General features: G+C 41.3%; 1 protein-coding gene across 1 annotated transcript in view; it reads right to left on the bottom strand.

The window, feature by feature from the left end:
• The window catches only part of PTPN4 (protein tyrosine phosphatase non-receptor type 4), a 167,384-nt gene extending 148,085 nt beyond the window's left edge, over positions 1-19,299 (bottom strand). The window contains exon 1 of the mRNA XM_075001253.1: positions 18,779-19,299. The gene's annotated coding sequence lies outside the window, so the exon portion shown is untranslated. The remainder of the gene's footprint in view (positions 1-18,778) is intronic.
• Positions 19,300-20,244: the final 945 nt, after the last annotated feature.

The raw sequence follows: 20,244 nt of genomic DNA on the forward strand, positions 1-20,244 counted from the left end.
TGATACTTTGGTCTGCAAGGTGTGGTGCATGCTTGGCACCGCAGCCAGCAGTGTCAGGATCAGCTAGCTCTTCCCACTGTGGAGAGTGAAAAGCGAAAAGTTGTAGCCTGCTGATGACCCATGTCCACACAAGTCAACCCCACCTCCTAGTGGTGCAGACTGGCAACCGCCTCCATAAGGAGGCAGGCTAACGGGGCTCTGGGCACCTGGAGAGGGATGGGCTCCGCCGGGTTTGAAATCTGCCCAAGACATGCCTTGTGACAACTAACATAACTAACTCCATACCAGATTGGTCATCGCCCGGGTTAACAAGGACCGCGCATTCCGTTGTCCACCAGGACGGTTGTGTTAAGTCAGCTATTCGTGAACCAAAAACCTTGCGCACAAGAAAATACCTAACTGTAGGCATATGGAACATAAGATCACTAAATCAGACAGGTAAATTTAAAGAACTGACCTACGAAATGAAAAACTACACCTGGCATATCCTTGGACTCTACGAAGTAACATGGAAAAATTTTGGGGAGCTCAGAACAGACGAAAGCCATTTGTTCTATTACAATGGAGAAGAAGATACACACCTTAGTGGAGTAGGTTTCCTAATACATAAAGACATCAAGAACTCAGTTCTAGCTTGCTGCCCAATATCTAGCAGGATCATGTCCATACGCTTGAAAGCTTCACCATTCAATGTTACGTGCCGACTACTGACCATGACGATGATTACATGGAAAGTTTCTACAGTCAACTTCAGAATATCATAGATGCAATCCCGAAAAAAGATACTGTAATTGTACAAGGTGACTGGAATGCCAAAATAGGCATGGACGCCATAAACTGGCAGAATCTCATTGGGCCCTCCTGTACTGAAGTGACTAATGACCGAGGCTTCCGATCATTGGAATTTGCCGGCTACAATAACTTAGTAGTAGCAAATACGCTGGCGGCCCATAAACCATCAAGATGTTGGACCTGGCACAGCCCCAGTGGACAACATCATAATCAGATAGATTACATCCTAATTAAAAAGCGTTTCCGGTCTGGTGGGAACATACACAAGACACGTAGCTTCCTGGGAGCAGACATCAGGAGCGATCATAACCTGGTCCTAATGAGTTTTAAGATACGACTGAAAAAGATTTCTAAGCCAAAGAACAGACTCATTAAATTTCATCTGGACCAGCTTAAAGACCCAAATACTGTCAATGAGTTCCAAACTATGATAGGAGGGAAATTTGCTCCCCTGCTCACACTTGAGCAAGACCTAGAAACACTCACTAAAAGCTTCAAAAACAGTCATAGAAACAGCTACAGAGATACAAGGAACATATCGTCCCAAAAAGAACCAATAGATTACAAATGAGATTTTGAACCTTTGTGACCAAAGAAGAGAATTTAAGAAAAAAAATCAGCTGAAAGAGCAACACAATATAGGATAAATTAACAAAATAAAAACCAGTATGAAAGCAGCAAAAGAAAATTGGATCAAAACTGCTGTTTAGAGATTGAAGAGAGCCTAAATGCAAACAGTAAGAAAGCTTTTAAAACTATTAAAGGTTTAACAGACTATAGAACACAGAATAAGTACCATACAAGACAAAACCGATGACTGCCTCACTTAAGAGAAAGACATTATAAATAGATGGACGGAATACTGCTGAGCTCTACAACTATAACTCCAATGGAGATCCCAATGTTCTGAAAGTTAACAACCCAACAGAAGAAACAAACTTTTCCATCCTACATAAGGAAATTGAAGCAGCCATTAAATTGCTAAAGTCAGGCAAATCACCTGGCATAGATAACATCCCATCTGAACTTGTAAAAAATGGAGGCAGCAGTATGGTTGACATACTCATGATGATTTGCAACAAAATATGGCAGAGTGGAGAATGGCCAACAACTTGGACTAAATCACTAATTATAAAGCTTCCTAAAAAAGGAAACCTACAGTTACGTGGACATTACAGGACCATCAGCTTAATTAGCCACCCTAGTAAGGTGATGCTGAAAATCATACTGAACAGACTAACACCCCGGGGTCAAGAAGATTATTTCTGAAGAACAAGCTGGTTTTCGATCAGGCAGGAGTACCACTGAACAGATTTTCAACCTATCTGTACTCTGTCAGAAATACAATTCACATCAGCAAGACCTGTATCTTGTTTTTACTGATTTTAAACAGGCCTTCGACAGAGTCTGGCACACAGCACTGTGGGCAACAATGAAGCAATTTAACATCAACAGTAAACTCACTGACATAATTAAAAATTTATACAAAAAGGCCAGTAGTGCAGTATTATTCAATGGTGCCGTTGGTGCCTGGTTCCGTACCACTGTAGGAGTACGACAAGGCTGCATACTCTCTCCTACGCTTTTTAACATCTTTCTGGAACGTATCATGGTAGATGCTCTAGATGACCACTCTGGAACCATAAGTATTGGCGGTCAATATATAACCAACTTACGTTTCGCAGATGACACTGTTGGACTGGCAGGGAGTGAAAAAGAACTAGGTAACCTTGTTAAATGCCTAGATAAAACTTCAATAAAATATGGCATGGAAATAAACGCAGAAAAGTCATGACCAACAATCCTAGGGGTATATCCGCACAAATATCCATAAAACAACAGAAATTGGAAGTAGTAAAACAATTTGAATACTTTGGGTCAATCACCTCTGATGCAGGTACAAAACCAGAACAGCAACAACTGCAGCAATGGCAAAATTAAAACGAATCTGGAAAGACAAAAACACTAAAGTCACAAGTAAGGCTCATGCAAGCTCTTGTACACTCCATCTTTTCATACGCTTGCGAGACCTGGACTCTGACAGCAGAACTAGAGCGCAAGATCAAGGCCCTTCAAATGAGGCTATACCTCAAGCTTCTTAACATCCCCTATACAGCATGTATTAGTAATGAAGAGGTCAGAAACATCATCAACTCAGCAATAGGACCTCACCACGACCTACTATCCAAAGTAAAAAAGAGAAAACTAAGATGGTATGGACACGCAATGAGATCATCAGGCCTGTCCACAACCATACTGCAAGGCACAGTCAATGGCAAAAGGAGATGTGACAGACAGAAAAAGCAATGGATAGACAACAGTAAAGAATGGACAGGGATGAGCTTTGCCCCAACTCAAGAATTGGCACATGACGGCCAAAGATGGAGAGACACTATAAAGAACGTTGTCATGAAGGCGTTCCAACAACCTCCGTCAAGGGACTGATGATGATTGACACTTTGGTGTTTGTGATTTTGATATTTTAAGGATCTAATGTTATAAATGGCTCCTAACCAAATATAAACACAAGCTTCCTAAGGTTCCTAGGAGTTCATGCCAGATATTTTCGATCAAGTCAATCTTTAACCAAACACAATTCAATGTAAAACTAAATTAACTGCATTGCTTGTTATCAAGTGATTTCATACCAGACAATCACTAGAAAGAGCATACACAAAAGAAGAGTGGAATAAATCAATATTTAGCTCGGAACAATCATACAATGCAAGCATTCCAAACCTTTCCGAAGTCTGAAATTAGGTATGATCACAACCTACTGACCACCTTTTTGCTCTCAAAAATTCAATCCAGGATCAAGAACATAAGCTAGAATTTCTGAAGAATAGAATATATTTCTCCTACGAGAAACACCAAGAAAAAGTTTAAACACCATCAAGTTGATTTATGCATGAAAAAATTTAAAATGTGCATGCTCTTGCTATTTTGTAAAAAGCATATTAAAATATTATTTGCAATGAATACAACTACAAAACGCATTCATATGCAAATCCAATATTCTCAAATTGTTTCTCAACATCTTAAACAGGCATGATGGGCAGGGGCCAATATTTTTTATTCATGGAAACATGTTTTATAAAGCAGAATTGGAAAGTCCAGGTGGTGACAATATTGAGGCTGGATAAATTAACATGTGATTATACCATTCTAATAGCTCCACACATTCCTGCTGATCAGCTTATTGCTATGTCTTTACACAATACTTATTAACCATGTTCTTGGAGTGAAAATGGAATACAACTAGAATAATTCACTTTGCTTACGATCTCAGCCTGATTTCAACATAAAAGTCTCCATAAGTGAAAAGTCATTACACTAACCCACTCACCATCCCCAGCCATTATCAATGAATATTACTGAGTGAAGAGTTCTGATTTGAGTTACTAATATGTATACTTTGCATAAGAAATAGGATCCTACCAAATTCACAGCCATGCAAAACAGACTATGAAATTTAGTGTTCTCCCATGAAATAATGGCTTTTGTGCATATTTACCTATACCACACACATTTCATGGGAGAGACCAGTGTTTCTCAAATTGAGGATCCTGACCCAATTTGCAGGAAGATCACAAGGGTATTTTAGGAAGGTCACAGTACTGCTACCCTTACTTCTACATTGCCTTCAGAGCTGGACAGCTGCAGAGCAATGGCTGTACTGTTGGTCATGTGCCAAGCTCTGAAGGCCAGGAGCAATGCAGATGTAAGGGTGGCAATACCATACACCTATGTCATCCTAACTTCTGTTCTGCTGTTTACAGAACTCGGTGGCTTCTGACTAAGGCCCCAACTCTGCACGTAAATAAGGATGGCAACACCAAACCATACTATCCACTTACTTCTGCTGGAGGCAGCTTTGTCTTCAGAGCTGGGTTCCTAGCCAGCAGCTGCCACTCTCCAGCTGCCCAGCTCTGAAGGCAACACTGCTACCAGCAGCTGCACAAAAGGGAAGTAATACCGCTATACAATAATCTTGCAACTCCCCCCACCCCCACACAACTCCTTTTTGTTTCAGGATGCCTAAAATTAAATCTGAAATTTCACATTGTTGTAAATAGTTGAAATCATCAAGTCTGCCATTTTTAAAATCCTATGACAGTGAAACGAACCAAAATGGTCTATGAATTTGGTAGGGCCCTCTTAAGACAGAAGCAAAACGTTCTGTTATAAATTGCCCAACAGGGCAAATAGCGTGCTTTCAAAATGAGGACATATTCAAAGCTCCTGAGGAATTAAAGGTTTGTTTTAACTTTAAAGAGATTAAATGTAGTTTTGAGCTTAAAAACTTAGAAAAAATATGAATCCAGAAAACAGAAAAAGTTTGTCAGAACTCCATTTCCAAATCCCATTCCAGAATGAAACCAAGCAAGATTTTAAAAACTGAAATCCTCATTTCATGTCCTGCCAATACAAATAACTTTTTCAAAAATAATATTTTCTGAATTTGAAGAAATATTCCAGAAATCAGTCAGCCCCCATCAAAACCAACTGCCCGCTTGCTCACTCACTCACCCCCCCCCCAAGGCAAAGATACAAGACAAACAACACAAATGGATAACTACTGTTCTTAAAACAGAATTTCTCCCTTTGAAGCACACACTGGTGAAAAGAGGACAGACACAAAGAGAGACAAGAGCCAGCAATGCTTAAAATTAACATCTGACAATCTGTCTGCACAACTAACAGCAAATTCCTACAGGAGAATTTCATGCTAAAGATTAATTAAAGATTAGAAACTCTCAAGACCGTTGTAAGCTATTTAATGGAACTGCAGTAAGCAATTAAAATATTCACTGTTACTTACCAGCATAAGCACAGCTTTTTTCCACAACCTATAATTACAGTCCTTTTCCTAATTGGAGTAGGAAGATATACATAGCTTATTAAAACCATGCAACTTCTCTGAAAGGCTTTTCACAAAAATCCATGATTTTTGAAAATTACAAAAAAGGTGCAGTACAAACTTTGTTATCCAGCATGCATGAGGAATGAGGGTTGCTGGCTAATCAAATGTGCCAGTTACACAAGCTTTTCCTAAACTCAAAAAATGTTTAAGAAATGAAATAATCTTATTGAACGCTGCACCTTTTAACATTATTACAGGAGGGTCTCGCCATTCATGAATTCAATTATTCATGAGTAGCTTCACTTCACCCAGGGCTCTGAGCAGGGACTGCCCACGCTGCTGCTTCCAGGGGCTCCGAGCTCCCCCGCCCCCCACATTCACAAAAATCAATGTTTGTGAGGGTTCCGAACACAAAACCCTCACAAATGTAGTGATGGATGAGTCTACTGTATACAGTACAGGAGAGTCTCAACATGAGCACAAATGGTTCCCAACTTTCTGCTCATAGGCAAACACTCTTAAGAGGGACACGAAATTCCTATTAAAATACAAGAAAAAGTCTCTAATTGGTTCCTAAGGGCTCCTAACTCAGGGAAAAAGAGTGGCAGCAGGTGGTGCTGCTTTTGACGCATAAGTTAACCTTGGGTTGGGGAGGGTTATGCTGCCATGCTACGGGGCTGTGGGGCCGGTTAAGCTGCCGTGGTACAGGGCTGCGGGCTGGAAGGGGGGCTGGGCTGCGGGGGATGGTTATGCTGCTGCTGTAGTACAAGGCCACCGGGCCAGTTACGTTGTCGTGGTACAGGGCTGCAGGGACAACGGGAGGTCAGGCTGCGGCGCGGGGCTTGTTTCCAGTGGGTTGGGAGCTGCGGGGCGGAGCAGGGGGACAGGGAACGCCAGACTACCAGGGACTGGAGTGCCCTGCAGTAAGACTCATTAGTGGGGGAGAGTTCACTTGCTGAGTATACTAGGTGAGGCATGTGTCCGTCGTTTAAGCCAGTACTCGTTAAAGTACTCATTTAATGAGGGATGAGTATACTGCAATTTACTGCTCCTCTACTGCTTTAGGGTCATCAAAAAAAAAACCCCCATGACTTCTGCAAACACTGTAAAATGATACTGGATAGATATTAGAATTTTTCTAGTTAAGGGAAAGGGGAATAGTATTGCCATCTATGGCAGATGCTGGTTAACCAAGTTTTCCGGATATTAAAGTGCCAGATAAAGCTTTCACTGTATAAACCATGGGTGTCCAACCTTTTGGCTTGCCTGGGCCGCATTGAGTGAAGATAGTCTTGGGCTGCATACAAAATATATAATATAGTTAATGTATATAAACCATATAATAATGTTAAAAGTTTATGATCTTGTGGGTCCGCATTACTAGCTCTCCAGGACCGCAGGTTGGACACACCTGGTATAAGCAATACACTTCAGGGTGTCAGAAACCAAAGTACAATCTTCATATTATAGAAAGACTTATAGAAATCAAAGTGCTCCATAAGACTCACTGAAAATTGTACTTGCAAGAGATTAAACTGAAAAAGAAACCAGCTCCCTATTAAAACATGCAACTTTGCGATCATGAATTTGAGACAAACATTTTCAGTGCTGACAGCTGCAGTATTACTTTATAGAAGAGACAGTTTCTACCGCTATATGACTAAATTAGGAACTTGTATCAAGCCAATTACAACATTTTTTCTTGCAATTTGAAGATCAGCTTATTCATGGGTAAGTGTTATTATGGAAAATGGTTATAACTAGTACAGTACCTGCAAAGGCAATTTCCATTTAAAAAAACCTGAATATTCATTTCATTCAGAACAGTTTGATTTCTCCAGCACTAAGTCCACCATTGCAACTGTGTGGAATACAAGAGAAAGTACTGTCTTTTTTCTATAGTAAGTACGCATTAAACCAACAACATTCCACATCTAATCTGAGGGGAGTACAGGACAGTGAATTGTCACAGTCAATGGATATCTGAATATTGAGAAAAATAACCTATGACCAGATTGTTGCTGTGTTCCACAAAACTGAAGCAGTAGATGGCTCAGAAAAATCATGACAGAATAGCTATTTAAAAATGAACATGCTGAGGCATAATTTGCAGGTAACTGTTTTATTAAGTTGTGCAAGGGAAGAGCCCTACAAGTTTTAGGGAGGGATTTTCAAAAGCATTCAGAACTGTGTTAGGTCAATGATGACTGCTTCTGAAAACATGCAGACTTCAAGGTAAAATCTATCAATAGAGCAACCTTCCTTCTGTCTAAACTGTGGAAACTACAGTATATTTTTCACCTCAGATATTAAGTTTATTTCATAAAATCATGCAATGAGAAAAACTGGTGACTCATTCTCAGAAAAACAAATGTAAGAACATCGTTAAGTAATAATACTTAATTGTTACTAGAAATGATTTTTTTCCAAACTGATTTGACTTTCACCACTTATCACAAAATGTTTAACTACCTGTTTACAGTCCATGTTCCAAAAGCATGTTTTAATTCTCTGAAAGGCTACAGTAATATTAAGTTTATATTAAATTCCATAAAAGACTTGCTAGTGTTAATATTAAGACAGATCAGAAAATAAGCTAAACACAAAGGCTATGTCTACACTAGCCCAAAACTTCGAAATGGCCATGCAAATGGCCATTTTGAAGTTTACTAATGAAGTGCTGAAATACACAGTCAGCGCCTCATTAGAATGCTGGCAGCCGCAGCACTTGAAAATTGACGTGGCTTGCTGCCGTGCGGCTCATGCAGACGGGGCTCCTTTTCGAAAGGACCCCGGGAATTTTGAAATCCCCTTATTCCTACCTGCTGATAGGAATAAGGGAATTTCGAAGTTGGTGGGGTCCTTTCGAAAATGAGCCCTGTCTGGACAAGCCGCAAGACAGCGAGCCGCGTCAATTTTGAAGTGCTGCGGCTGCTGGCATTCTAATGAGGCGCTGACCGTGTATTTCAGTGCTTCATTAGTAAACTTCAAAATGGCCATTTGCACAGCCATTTCGAAGTTTTGGGCTAGTGTAGACACGGCCAAATATTTTCCCCCTCTTGCTCCTATATTTACACAGAAATACATTAAAAACCATAGGTTAATATGGTAGCATTGAACTATTTTTTTGTTTACTTATAAGTTTCTAACATATACAAATGAACAAAAAACAAACAAACATTCTATATAGGCACCAAAAACAGAATAAAGAAAAGTATGTCACACAAGAGGACTGCATTTATCCCTTCATTGATTTCACTGTGGTTTTTTTTGTTTTTTTTTTTTAAATCCTCTGTGGAAATCAAGAGCAATTCTGCCTGAAAAACAAAGTCATAGGTTGTTCCATATAAGACAAAGGTTCATTTTGACCACTGAAGATAAGGACATTAGAAAAGTAGGGACCACAGAAAGAAATACCCAATCATGAAATCTGGCTTCCCAATCACAGTACCCTCATCTCAAGTCCTGCTACTTCAGTAACAGCAACTCTGCTGATCTCGGTCATTTAGGTGGGTTACAAGAAATGGGAATGGTTTTGAGAGATTTAAATTTCAGATCATTTAAGGCCTTGAAAAGTCAGGATTTTTTTTTTTTTTTTAAAACATAGGTCTACAAGTGGATGAGAAGAGAATACAATGTACCAGCATAAGGGTACCCAGAAGCATGCATTACCCTACCAGTGGTCTAGTATATGCTAAATTAGATGGTTTCAGTGTAGATTTAACAAAGTGTTAAAAGGCAATAGCGCAACATGGATGAAAGGCAAAGACACAGATAATCCTATTTGAGCCTATACACAGCAGGAATAGTTTCAATAGTAACTTTCTGATCATTGCTGTTATTCTGGTGTCTAGGATCAGACGTGTGTCCAGACAATTTAGAAACGTATCTTAAAGATCAGAGAGCACTGGTTTTCAGCGGAAAAAGGCAGAGCTTCAGCTGGTTCCTCAAAGTGCTTCCTTCATCCTATCATAATTTCTGTTTTATACAGGTTGAACTTGAGCCAGCTGTTTTTCTTCCAGGTGGTTAATCTATTAAGGCATTCAATCAGCTAAACGATGGTAACGTCTGCACTACAGCCAAACATTAATATACTGTTGCCATTGCAACCTGAGGCACCTCAAAATTTCACACCATCTTCAGCATTGGTGGGAAGAAGAACAGAGCATTACAGATATAAACAAGGAGCCTAGTACCATAATGGACAAGGTGCACTGAAAGTCTTAGTGAAAGATGCTTTTGGCCTCCCAATCATCCATTAGCAGAGGCTGAATCTTCAGTTCATGACATTTTAGTAATTCCCCTGGTGCCAAGTACAATTGACAAAAACAACAAACAGCATGAAAACAAGATCAGATGCCTCCTTTTTGAATGGCTTTTTTAAGGGAACTCAGTTTCATAGAAGACAGATGAAGTTACTAAATTTGTCATTTCATTCCAATACTCTTGAGGTTCATGGAACTCATTCACATACGGTCTCTGAACTACATATGACTGTGAGGGGGTACAAGAGAAGCAAAGAATTGTTTATTTCTCTGTTTACTTGTAACTTCAGAGTAGTGTTTCATTATATATTTCTAATTATGATGGCATGGAAGTAAGAGCAGATGGTTAGTGATAGAAGGAAAAGATTGTGTTGAACTGTAGCTTCCTTATTTTCTGACTCTTGGCACAGTTAGGGCTCTATTCAGTCTTCCCTAGCGCCAAAGAACAGAGGGGAAAAAAAAAAAGTATTCCAAAAATTGTTACTAGGAAACAATGCTCATATATGAGCAACTCACTAATGGCTCAGATACTCTGCAACTTAAGAACAATTGCTTATAAAAATGACAATGAAAATAAATCTTCAAGCGAAGTCACAAGAAACCCTCTTATAAAGACCTTTTTTAGAGCTGGAGTGTCCAAGTGGAATATCTGGGCTAAACACCCTATCTTTCAAAAGCATAGCCAAATTAATATTTCACAAAATACCCTAAAAACTCAACAACTTCTGCGTCTGGGGGACACAAGAGACAACGTCCCCAAAATAATGACACGCATTGAAAAATCCCTTTTGTCAGCCCCAGAGAATCTTACTCAAGCACACAAGAGTAAGCAACCCAACAAGCACTCAATTTTCAAATGCACATGAGGCAGGAGCTCAGCCCCATCCTTCCGCTCCCGTGCAGCTGGGAGCTTGCTCCAAGTCATGCTGCGGATCTATGTTGTGCAGTGTGTCAGAGCAGCTTGGCAGTAGTTGCAGGGAGCTGCAATTGCTGCCTGAGTTTCAGGGGCATAAAGGAACCCGGGGAGCATCTGCTGCAGGCAGAGAGAAACCTGCAGTGGTTCCAGACTGGGGTGCTAACAGCCAGCCTTAATCCTGGGCAGAGGGAAGTTTTTTGCCAGCCAGCTCCTGAGCTACTCTGCACCTGTCAGACAGTAAGTTCCCCGGGCTCACTGCAGTATATTGGGTGCTCTGATGGCTCGCCACTCATGGAGAGGTGAGCAGACAGATTCCCCTTGACTAACTCCCATTCACTGGGGCCATTCACTTCCTGGCTCTAGGTGCTCGGCCTGCCATATTTCCAGCTGCCTTTGTACTCAGAGGCAGACTCACCAACAGGAAGGTGGCCTCTTCTCCTTGGTGATATCTGAATCCACCCACCTTCAATCCTTTGTGATCTGTAATGATTACTTCCTATTAAAATATTTGCCACACACCCCCAATCTCAGAACAGAGGCCCGATTCCACAGAACACTTAAACCATGTGCTCAACTTCCACCAGCTGTTTAGGTGACCTTTACTTCAGGGATATCGACTGAAAGTTCAGCACGTTTAAGTGATTTGCTACACTTGGTCCTGACCAGTAACCCATCATTCATCATAGCTCCCTAGCAAGGAATGTGAGAACACCAACTACCCTCTTCTACTGACAGGGAAACTGAGGCAGAGAGGGGGCAAGTCTGAGATTCTCAAAAGCGCCTACAGAAGCTCTAAGCCCAGCTCTCATTAAGTCTCAAAGGACATTAGATGCCTAAATATGTCTCAAGATGGGGGCCCTAGCGCCACAAGGCTTGTTTGAACCTCTGCCCCCACCCTCACCACTCCCCGATGACTGGCCAGTGGATGCAGGGAGTCAGTGGTAGGGACAGGATGCTGTCGTAGGTCAGATTTTAGGAGCTCTCTCCTCTTGACCTTGCTGCCTCCTTTAATCTTTTACCGTCTTCTAGCACCAAACATCAAGCAACCGTTTTGGAGCTGTTCCAAAAATGTCAGAGCTGTAATTCATCTGCAAATCTGACTCCATCAACCAAGGACTGAACAGAGACTGGGAGGTGGTTGGCCATTACAAAAGGAGCTTCTCCACTCTTGATGTTCACACCTCCACATTAGCAGCTGACCATGGGCCACACGCCCCCTGCAGAAGACCTTGTTAGCTCTGGCTCTCCACTTTACTGAGACCTCCTCTTTAAATCCTCCTCTGAAACCCCCCACTCACGCATCTGACGAAGCAGGTCTTTGCCCTTGAAAGCTTATGCTCCAAAATATCTGTTAATCTATAAGGTACCACAGGACTTCTTGCTGTTTTTAAAAATTAGGGGGCTAAAGCACATGACTTATGAGGACAGGCTGAAGAAAAAAAAAAAAACTGTATGACTGGCCAAGAAAATGGCAGATGAAATTCTACATTGATAAACGCAAAGTAAAGCATATTGGAAAATACAATCCCAATCCCATCTCTACCTCCCTCCCCAACACCCACAAAAGACAGGATCTAAATTAGTTAACTCTAAACAAATATCTTGGAGTCACTGTGGAAAGTTCTCTGCACCAGTAGGTCAAAAGAGCAAGAGGATACTGTGAGAAGTTATTACAGGAGATTTTATTGTACTACAGTACAGACTACTTTCAAAATCCCATCCAGTCCTACACTTCTATAATTCTCTTGTGGTCAGGAGAATGAGTCACAAATGTATTTTAAGAAAAAAGCTTTTTTTTAAAGATCATCAAGTCCAGGCCCCCTGTACTGAGGCAGGACCAAGTCTAACTAGATCATTTTTGACAGATATTTATCTAACATGTTTTCAAAAGCCGCTAATGATGAAGATAGCACAACCTCTCTTGGAAATCCATGCCAGTGCTAAACTATTATTATTAGAAAGTTCCGCCTCCCCCCCCCCCAACACTTTACTATTAGATCTCCTTTGCTGCACATTAATCTGATTCATGTGGAACAACTTATAACATGACCTTTATAACAGCCTTTAACATATGCTAACATATGTTATGAGAACAAAATCTGCCAGAATTTTAAGTTCTTTGCAGTTCAGGTACAATTAAACAAATGTTAAACAATTCCATCAAATAGGCTCTGAGTGGCACATAACACATACATTTGTTTCTCTCTAAAAAGGGGGGAGCACTAAGCTCTGAATTCCTACTGGGGCACTGTATAGTTTGCTGAAGATGTCCTCTCAATATGTCATCACAGAATGACAGATGTTGAGATCAATGGGTTAAAACTTTAGAGTCTTAAAAAAAAAAAAAAAAAAGCTAAATTAAAACTACTGCTGTGCTACAACTTTAGTCTGGTAAACATGGTCACTAAAAAGAAAGACAAAATATAGCTCCCGTTCCCGAAGGAATATTTCATCCACAGTGGGCTCACAGAGAAACAAATGAGATATTACTGGTAGACCAGTGGTTGCCAAACTTTTTATAAAATTGATACACCAACTTCATTTTATCTTTTTTAAATGACTTACCATTACATATAAGTCCTCTCTGCCCCAGCAATGCAACCCTGATCCAGGCACAAAGCAAACAGAAAGTGATCCTACTCCTTGCTCGTCATCCTGTGGCAACTCCTGTCCTGTGGGACTGGCTCTACACTCTGGGTGTTGAGAGGTTCCTGCTCCACGAGTTGGGGGAAATTAGAGTGGCAACAAGACCTGAACCATGGGGCCACTGCATCAATTGGAACTGACCATGCCAAACTTAAGAGATGCTGTCCCACTGGTCACAACAGAGCAGAGAGACCAGCTTAGTCCTCTGGAAGAGGAGCTGCTGTTGCAGGGCAGGCTTGCTCTCCAGTTCTCCAGCTGCCCCAGACTTTGCACCCACAGTAGGCCAGGTGTAGCATATCCTTGCACACCCTAGTGGCAGGTTACTCCAACCCTGGATGTGGCAACCAGTGTTTCCTGTAAGCTGTGAACTTGTGTGGCTGCTCCCGAGAAATTCTAATGCCACCTTGGTGATGAACAAAGCTCCAACAACTAGACCTTGTTTTTCTATTGGAGGTACACATTTGCACATACATCTGCGTACCTAAAATTTATTCCTTGCATAGATGCAAAAAAGTCTATACACGGATACAAAAGATTGGGCAAACAGTGGTGGCAACTCATCCAGAATCTTCCTGTGACCCACAGGGGGTTCAAGATCCACCACTTGAGAAATACTGCATTAAGCCACTGGTGTTCCCGTTTGGTTTTGACCTCTCCCACCATTTCACCCAAATAACGTTACACTCTTCTCTCCACCTTCTGCTTCCTTCACCACTACTAACAACCACATTGTACTATTACCATACATAACACTTTCTCAGCACTGTGAAAAAGAAACAGTTTAAAAAAACCTCATGAGACCTGCAAGGCCTTCCATCAGCCTCTGAGCAATGGTAGCATGAAAGTAAAAACAGTACAAGTTGAACCCCTCTACTCTGGCCACCCCGGGACATAACTTGTGCCGAACAAGAGAATTTGCCAGACCACAGAAGGTCATACCGTCTAGCAAACAAAATAGCAAGAACCACCATTTTTTCCCAATTCGGTAAAAATCTCAATTCAAGAGCCGCAATGCTTGTGAATGTGAGATGGTCCTTAATAAATATCAAACCATACTTTTTGTAACCCTATTTTAGGAACAGCGCGCACACACAATGATTTGTAGTGCAATACATATTTACTGCAGAACGTTCACAAACTTTATACTTATTCTATTTCCTCACACTTTACATGTGTTTGTATCACTGCCTTCCTGACTTTCACTCCAGAACATTCTCTTTCCCCAGACGACACTAGGAGTAGTTATCCAATGTTTTGAGATCACGCGTTGTTTGCTATTTAGCTAGGAGTTGTTCATTTACGGGCTTTTAGAAGTTCACCATTTAATGCAAATAATCAGGAGAAGTTTTTGTTTGTTTGTTTTAAACACTTCTCAATCACAGCACTGGGACTCATTAAAGAGATGCTTGCAGGTCCAAGCCACAGGTTGCAGACCACTGGTCTAGCAGCATTACCAAAACTTCCACTGCTTACTGGGCTCTTAAAAGACATTTAGGGGAAAATTATAATGAAATATCAGCATAGAACACTGAAAGCCAGGACAAGTGGCTGGAAACGAACTTTATGGGGCCACAGGAAACATGGCCACATCCGTAAGTGGTCATCCAGCCAACTAAAATCATGCAGGATTATGGCATTGGCCAGATGAGAATATTCTGTATTTCAATCAATCTTTATATGAGGAAAGCACAGGCAAGGGAACATGATGAACGAGTCTCCTCTTCAATAATTTTTTTATGATTGGTATGGGTGCAAATAAGATGGCAAAGAAGCAGAAAGTCAAGGCATGGAATACATACAACCTTGCATCAAACCTAAACAGATTGGAGTAGGAAGAAGAATAAAGATAAAACGTAGCATGGAAGCCACCTGGTTAGCAGTATGCTAAATCACAGAAAGTAAACCAAAGTAATGGCCTATTTTACTATGAAGTATTAAGCAGCTCTCTACTAAGTCTTTACAAAGTTGCTTTTGACCACTACTAAAAACCAGGTTTTTAACCCAAACTAAACATTCACTTTATTCAGTCATGCCAACTTTCAAAAATAATTTAAGACCTCCATTAGCCTTGGTCTACCACAATCATTGGTTTAAAATACCATCCCACTTTACAGTACTTCTCACCTGTTCGGTTCACAGCACACGTCAAGGAAAATGCCTTTTTACAATCCGGTGTCATCCTCATGCTGAACATCACCTGACTAATGAGGCAGTGACATAAATGGCTTTGATTTTTGTTTTAAAATCCTCTAGTCCAATATATTTAGCTTACTGTAATAACTTCTAGACGAAAAAAATGCTCAACTACCTAGACATATAATTTTAATATAATTAAGCCTATTTTGATATTCAGACCCTCCAAACTACAGAAGTATTCAATACAACTATGTTTATAATCTAATTAGATATTGGTTCTATGCGATTTTAATTAACATGCTTCCAAGACAACCCACCAACACTATCAGGATCTAGTAATAGGCTGTCCAAACTGACTTTTGAGCACAATTTAAAATCAGTGACTCTCAACCTTTCCAGACTACTAGGAGTTTTTCAGGAGTCTGACATGTCTTTTCATATCCCCAGGTTTACCCAAACTTAAAAACTACTGGCTTACAAAATCAAGCATAAGAATCCAAGAGTATCACAGAACACTACTACTTACTTTCTCATCTTCACTACATAATTATAAAATAAATCAACTGGAATATAAATACATAGTTTACATTTCAGTGTACAGTAAGTCATTTTCCATATCAAATTTTATTTTCCACTAGTGCTTCTTACCACGTTTGTTGTAAAAATTGGCAAATATCTAGATGAGTTGCTGTGCCCCCTGGAAGACCTCTACATACCCCTGGTTGAGAACCATTCATTTAAGCAAGAAAAATAAATCAATAATTACAATACTACTTTTTTTAAAAACTACACCATCAGTGCACTTTAACACACCTCAAGTTTTTGTTTGTAGCTCCAGCTCTAGGCACATAAGAATGGAAGTCAATAAGACTCCAAGCAGACAAGTGTGAACCATGACCTTTTGCAAGTGTCCACAATAAGTAATGGGCCAGTACTTTTAGAATGAATATTAAAGCCCTAAATGATGCAATGCTACTTCCATGTAGGTGGAGCCCTCTCCTGCACAGAGGTCATTGCATAATCAGAACAAAAATACAGTACTTGGGGAGGCGTACACTTGCCACATATTCACCACCACCATGCTAATTAAAGTGACATTTTAACAGTTATTAAAGCCTCTGTCCCACATTAGAGAGCTCATTCATTGAAAACAGTAATTAACACATTACTTTTAACATGCTAGGGTTTTTTCTTCTCCTCTTTTTCATTTGTTTTACAAATGCAGCCTCTAACAATAATAAATTGTATACTGTATACTTGTTACAGAGGGGCAGTTGATACTAACTTTAGTGTGGGAACATTTTAAGTACACACAACCCTTAAAATATTTTTAGTAAGGGAGTTCATTAAGTTACTTTCAGCCTGATTTAGGAGGTTACCAAAACTTTAAAGCAATGCATGCATTTTGTAGTGTTAGCTACCTGGTAAGAGTTGTAAGATTAATTCTAAATTTATTCTGAACCTAAACCACTTACAAACCAGAAACTAAGCACATACAAAACAAGCCACAAAAAAGCCATACACCATCTCATTCATGCTTTTTAAGATGCTTCACAGATGTTTCAATTTGCAGCATCTGGTAGGATAAATAGATGACAAAAGACAAGTATTCTGAAAAAATCCAAGGGAACTGGAAAATTAAATAAAGTACAACAAGGTAATTTTTAAACACATTCTACCTTACTGCTATGTTTTTTTCAAAAGTTCAAGTTAAATGTTTAAAATGTATCTTCAAAATTACATCTGTCTATGTAAACAGTTTCATTTCCAAAGAACCTATAAACCACAAACATTTCTGAGACCGTGTGCATACATTTATGTGTTCCAAACTCAAACACTAACCTCTCAATTTGATGATGAAACATAGCAAATCTCAAATTTGTTATGAAAAAACAGAGTAAAAAAATAACTTTTGAGTTCAAAGCAGCAAGACACATAGTCCAAAAAAAAAAGTACCCACAAAATGTTTAAGTAGAAAAATGGAAGAAGCTTTGGCAAAATACAAATGTCTTACAAGAAAAAAAACTGTTCATAAAATTGAATTTAAATTACATTCATGAATGTACAAAACATTTAAAATGAAATGAGCTCATAGATACCCCATCCATCAGTGACTCCTTCCATTACAAAACATTTCTTTACCAGCTTAAATAGTTAAAACACCTACAATCCCTCACTATCACTCATAACAGAGTTTAGTTCAGGAAAGAGAAATACCCAAAATGACAAAATGTATGGCCACTGTGGCTTTGCCATCAGTGTCTACCTTAAAATCATCCCCTCTTGAATTTTTAAAATGAATTAAAAATCATCAGGGATATAAGCATTTAGATACTGTTTTGATATGTGCATGCTGTTCTAGGTTCTTTCAATCGTCCTAGCATTCCTACTGTAGAAACAGTGGCCTAAAAAACTGCAGTCTCAGTATATAGATATCACAGTTTTGCTTAAGCAACTGGAACCATTTATATAAACCAACTAGCTACTTTTAACAAAAGCCTTATTTTGGGGGAAAAAAAAACAAAACAGCGGCATTCTTCCTATTGCAAATGGTACTGCAATGAGTTCACGAATTTCTCATCACCAGGCACGGCAAAAGCCTCCCTTGCTTATGAGATGTCCATGATTACACCAGCTTTCTGCTTGACACACTTTAAAAAAAGACAAGTTGGGATAAAAAGACTGCATCCGAATCTAGTTTTTCCTGTCCAAAGAAACCCACTCACCCATGCACCTACGAATCATGACAAGCTTATGCCTCATGATGAAATCCTTTCCAAAGATAAGAATTCCTCGTTAGAGAAACATGAGGAGTTTCCTACACTGTTGCATCGCTGGAAAACATCCTCCTCACCCTCTTGCCAGTCCCTTTTTCTGAATGGTGTTTTTGAACCATGGTGGTTGGTGGGTTTTTTTTAAAGCCTTCTTCCGAAATCTTTTGGCCAGGCGGGGGCTAGGGAGGGGAGCGGAAAGGAACCACATTGGCGGGGGCTCTCCAGGGAGCTGCGTATATGGGATGTTGCTGGGAGCTGCAGAAGGTGGGCTACAGAAGGAAAACATCTGCCCCCTCCCCCTTCCCGCTCTGCTGGGTTCGCGGCCGCGTCCAGCGCACACGGCCACCGCCTCGAGTTCCGCCCCGCAGGACGGGGTTTCTCTCACCTTCACATAACAGCCGCGTCCTTCCAGATGAGGCGAGAGGGGCGTCGAGGAGGGACCCGCGGGGCTCGGCTCGCTGCTGCTGCCTCCCCACGACCCCCTCCCCCCTCGCTCGCTCCCTCACACACAGGCGCGCTCGCTGCCTTCAGTGGTTCCCCCGCAGCTGCCACCGCACGGGCAGCCGCAGCAGCGGCCCCGCTCCCAGCTGCAGCGGCGAGGACATCGTACTGCTGCGCCTGGGCCGAGGGAGGCGGGGAAGGGGCCAGAAAGGAGGCGGCGGCGACACCCCCCAGGTACAACTACCACCGGGGGGCGGTAGTAAGGCGGGGGAAAGGGCACAGGTTCCCCGTGCACCCTCAGGGAGGGGGGTCTCGTCCTGAGAAGGAAGGGCTGAACAGAGAAGAGGGCGTGCGAGCGAGCTCCCTAGCCGTGTGGATGGTTGGGGAAGTAGGGAGAACAGGAGCCACCTCCCCTCAGGGCCAGGCTCCCTCCCTCCTCCTCATAGGCAGCATAGCAACCAACATGGCGACTGCGCAGTCAGACCCCGACAGGAGGGAGGATCTCGCGAGAAGTGAAAGTAGACCGAGCGGGAGCGATGCCCCGCCCCCACGCCTCCCGCTCACTGGCCAGTGTCAGCTACGGGATTGGTTGGGCCGCCTCCGACCGCTTCTCTGGGGCGGGACCCGTTCTTTAATTGTGATTGGTTGAATTTACGTTCAATCAAAGCCCAGCCCCTTGGGACTTGTCAAAGAATTGGCTCCCTGATCTGTCAATCCTGGTAAGAAGCCCGCCTTAAGCTCAGTGCCTGGGAGCGTCAATGGAGCAAGTGGAGAGCTTCTCGTAGAGGGGTGTCGGTAGGCTGCGTGTCAGTCTCAGAGAGCTGGGTGACACCTGCTGGCAGATACGTTTACATCGTTCCAGATTTTCCGCGTGCTTCTGAGGGCGGCGCCTTCATGTTCTATTTAATTGTAAATTGTTAACCTAGTGTATGAATCGGGGCCCCAGAAATCAGGATATCTTTAACCATAGATTTTAAAATGTGGATACACCCCTGGTTTTTTGTCCTCCCCTTTCTAAGCCTGAGGTGCACTTTGGCCATTTTTTCCAAACTTTTGTTTGCCTCATAAGACCTAAAAACGTCCTTCAAAAGGGGGTGAAGACCTAAAAATTCTCACGTAATCACAGGACTCCAAGATCCAGGGGCTTTATAAAAATCAGTTAAGCCTATGATGATAATTTACAGTAAATTACTCTGTCATCATAGCCTTAGGGTTGTGTGTTTACAAGAACACTTGGCATTTGAGCAGAAGGTAGAATACTTTGCAACTTATTACATGTGTTATTACACTTCTCTAGTTACATTGCCATAGTACCCAAACACCCCTGAAAGATTGGAGTCCCATTATTTGGGGCACTGTATAAACCCCACTTAGACACCATCTCTGTCCCAAAGAGTTTCCAATTTGAGA

The sequence above is a fragment of the Carettochelys insculpta genome, chromosome 8 (genome assembly GCF_033958435.1).
Source record: "Carettochelys insculpta isolate YL-2023 chromosome 8, ASM3395843v1, whole genome shotgun sequence".
Classification (NCBI taxonomy): Eukaryota; Metazoa; Chordata; order Testudines; family Carettochelyidae; genus Carettochelys; species Carettochelys insculpta.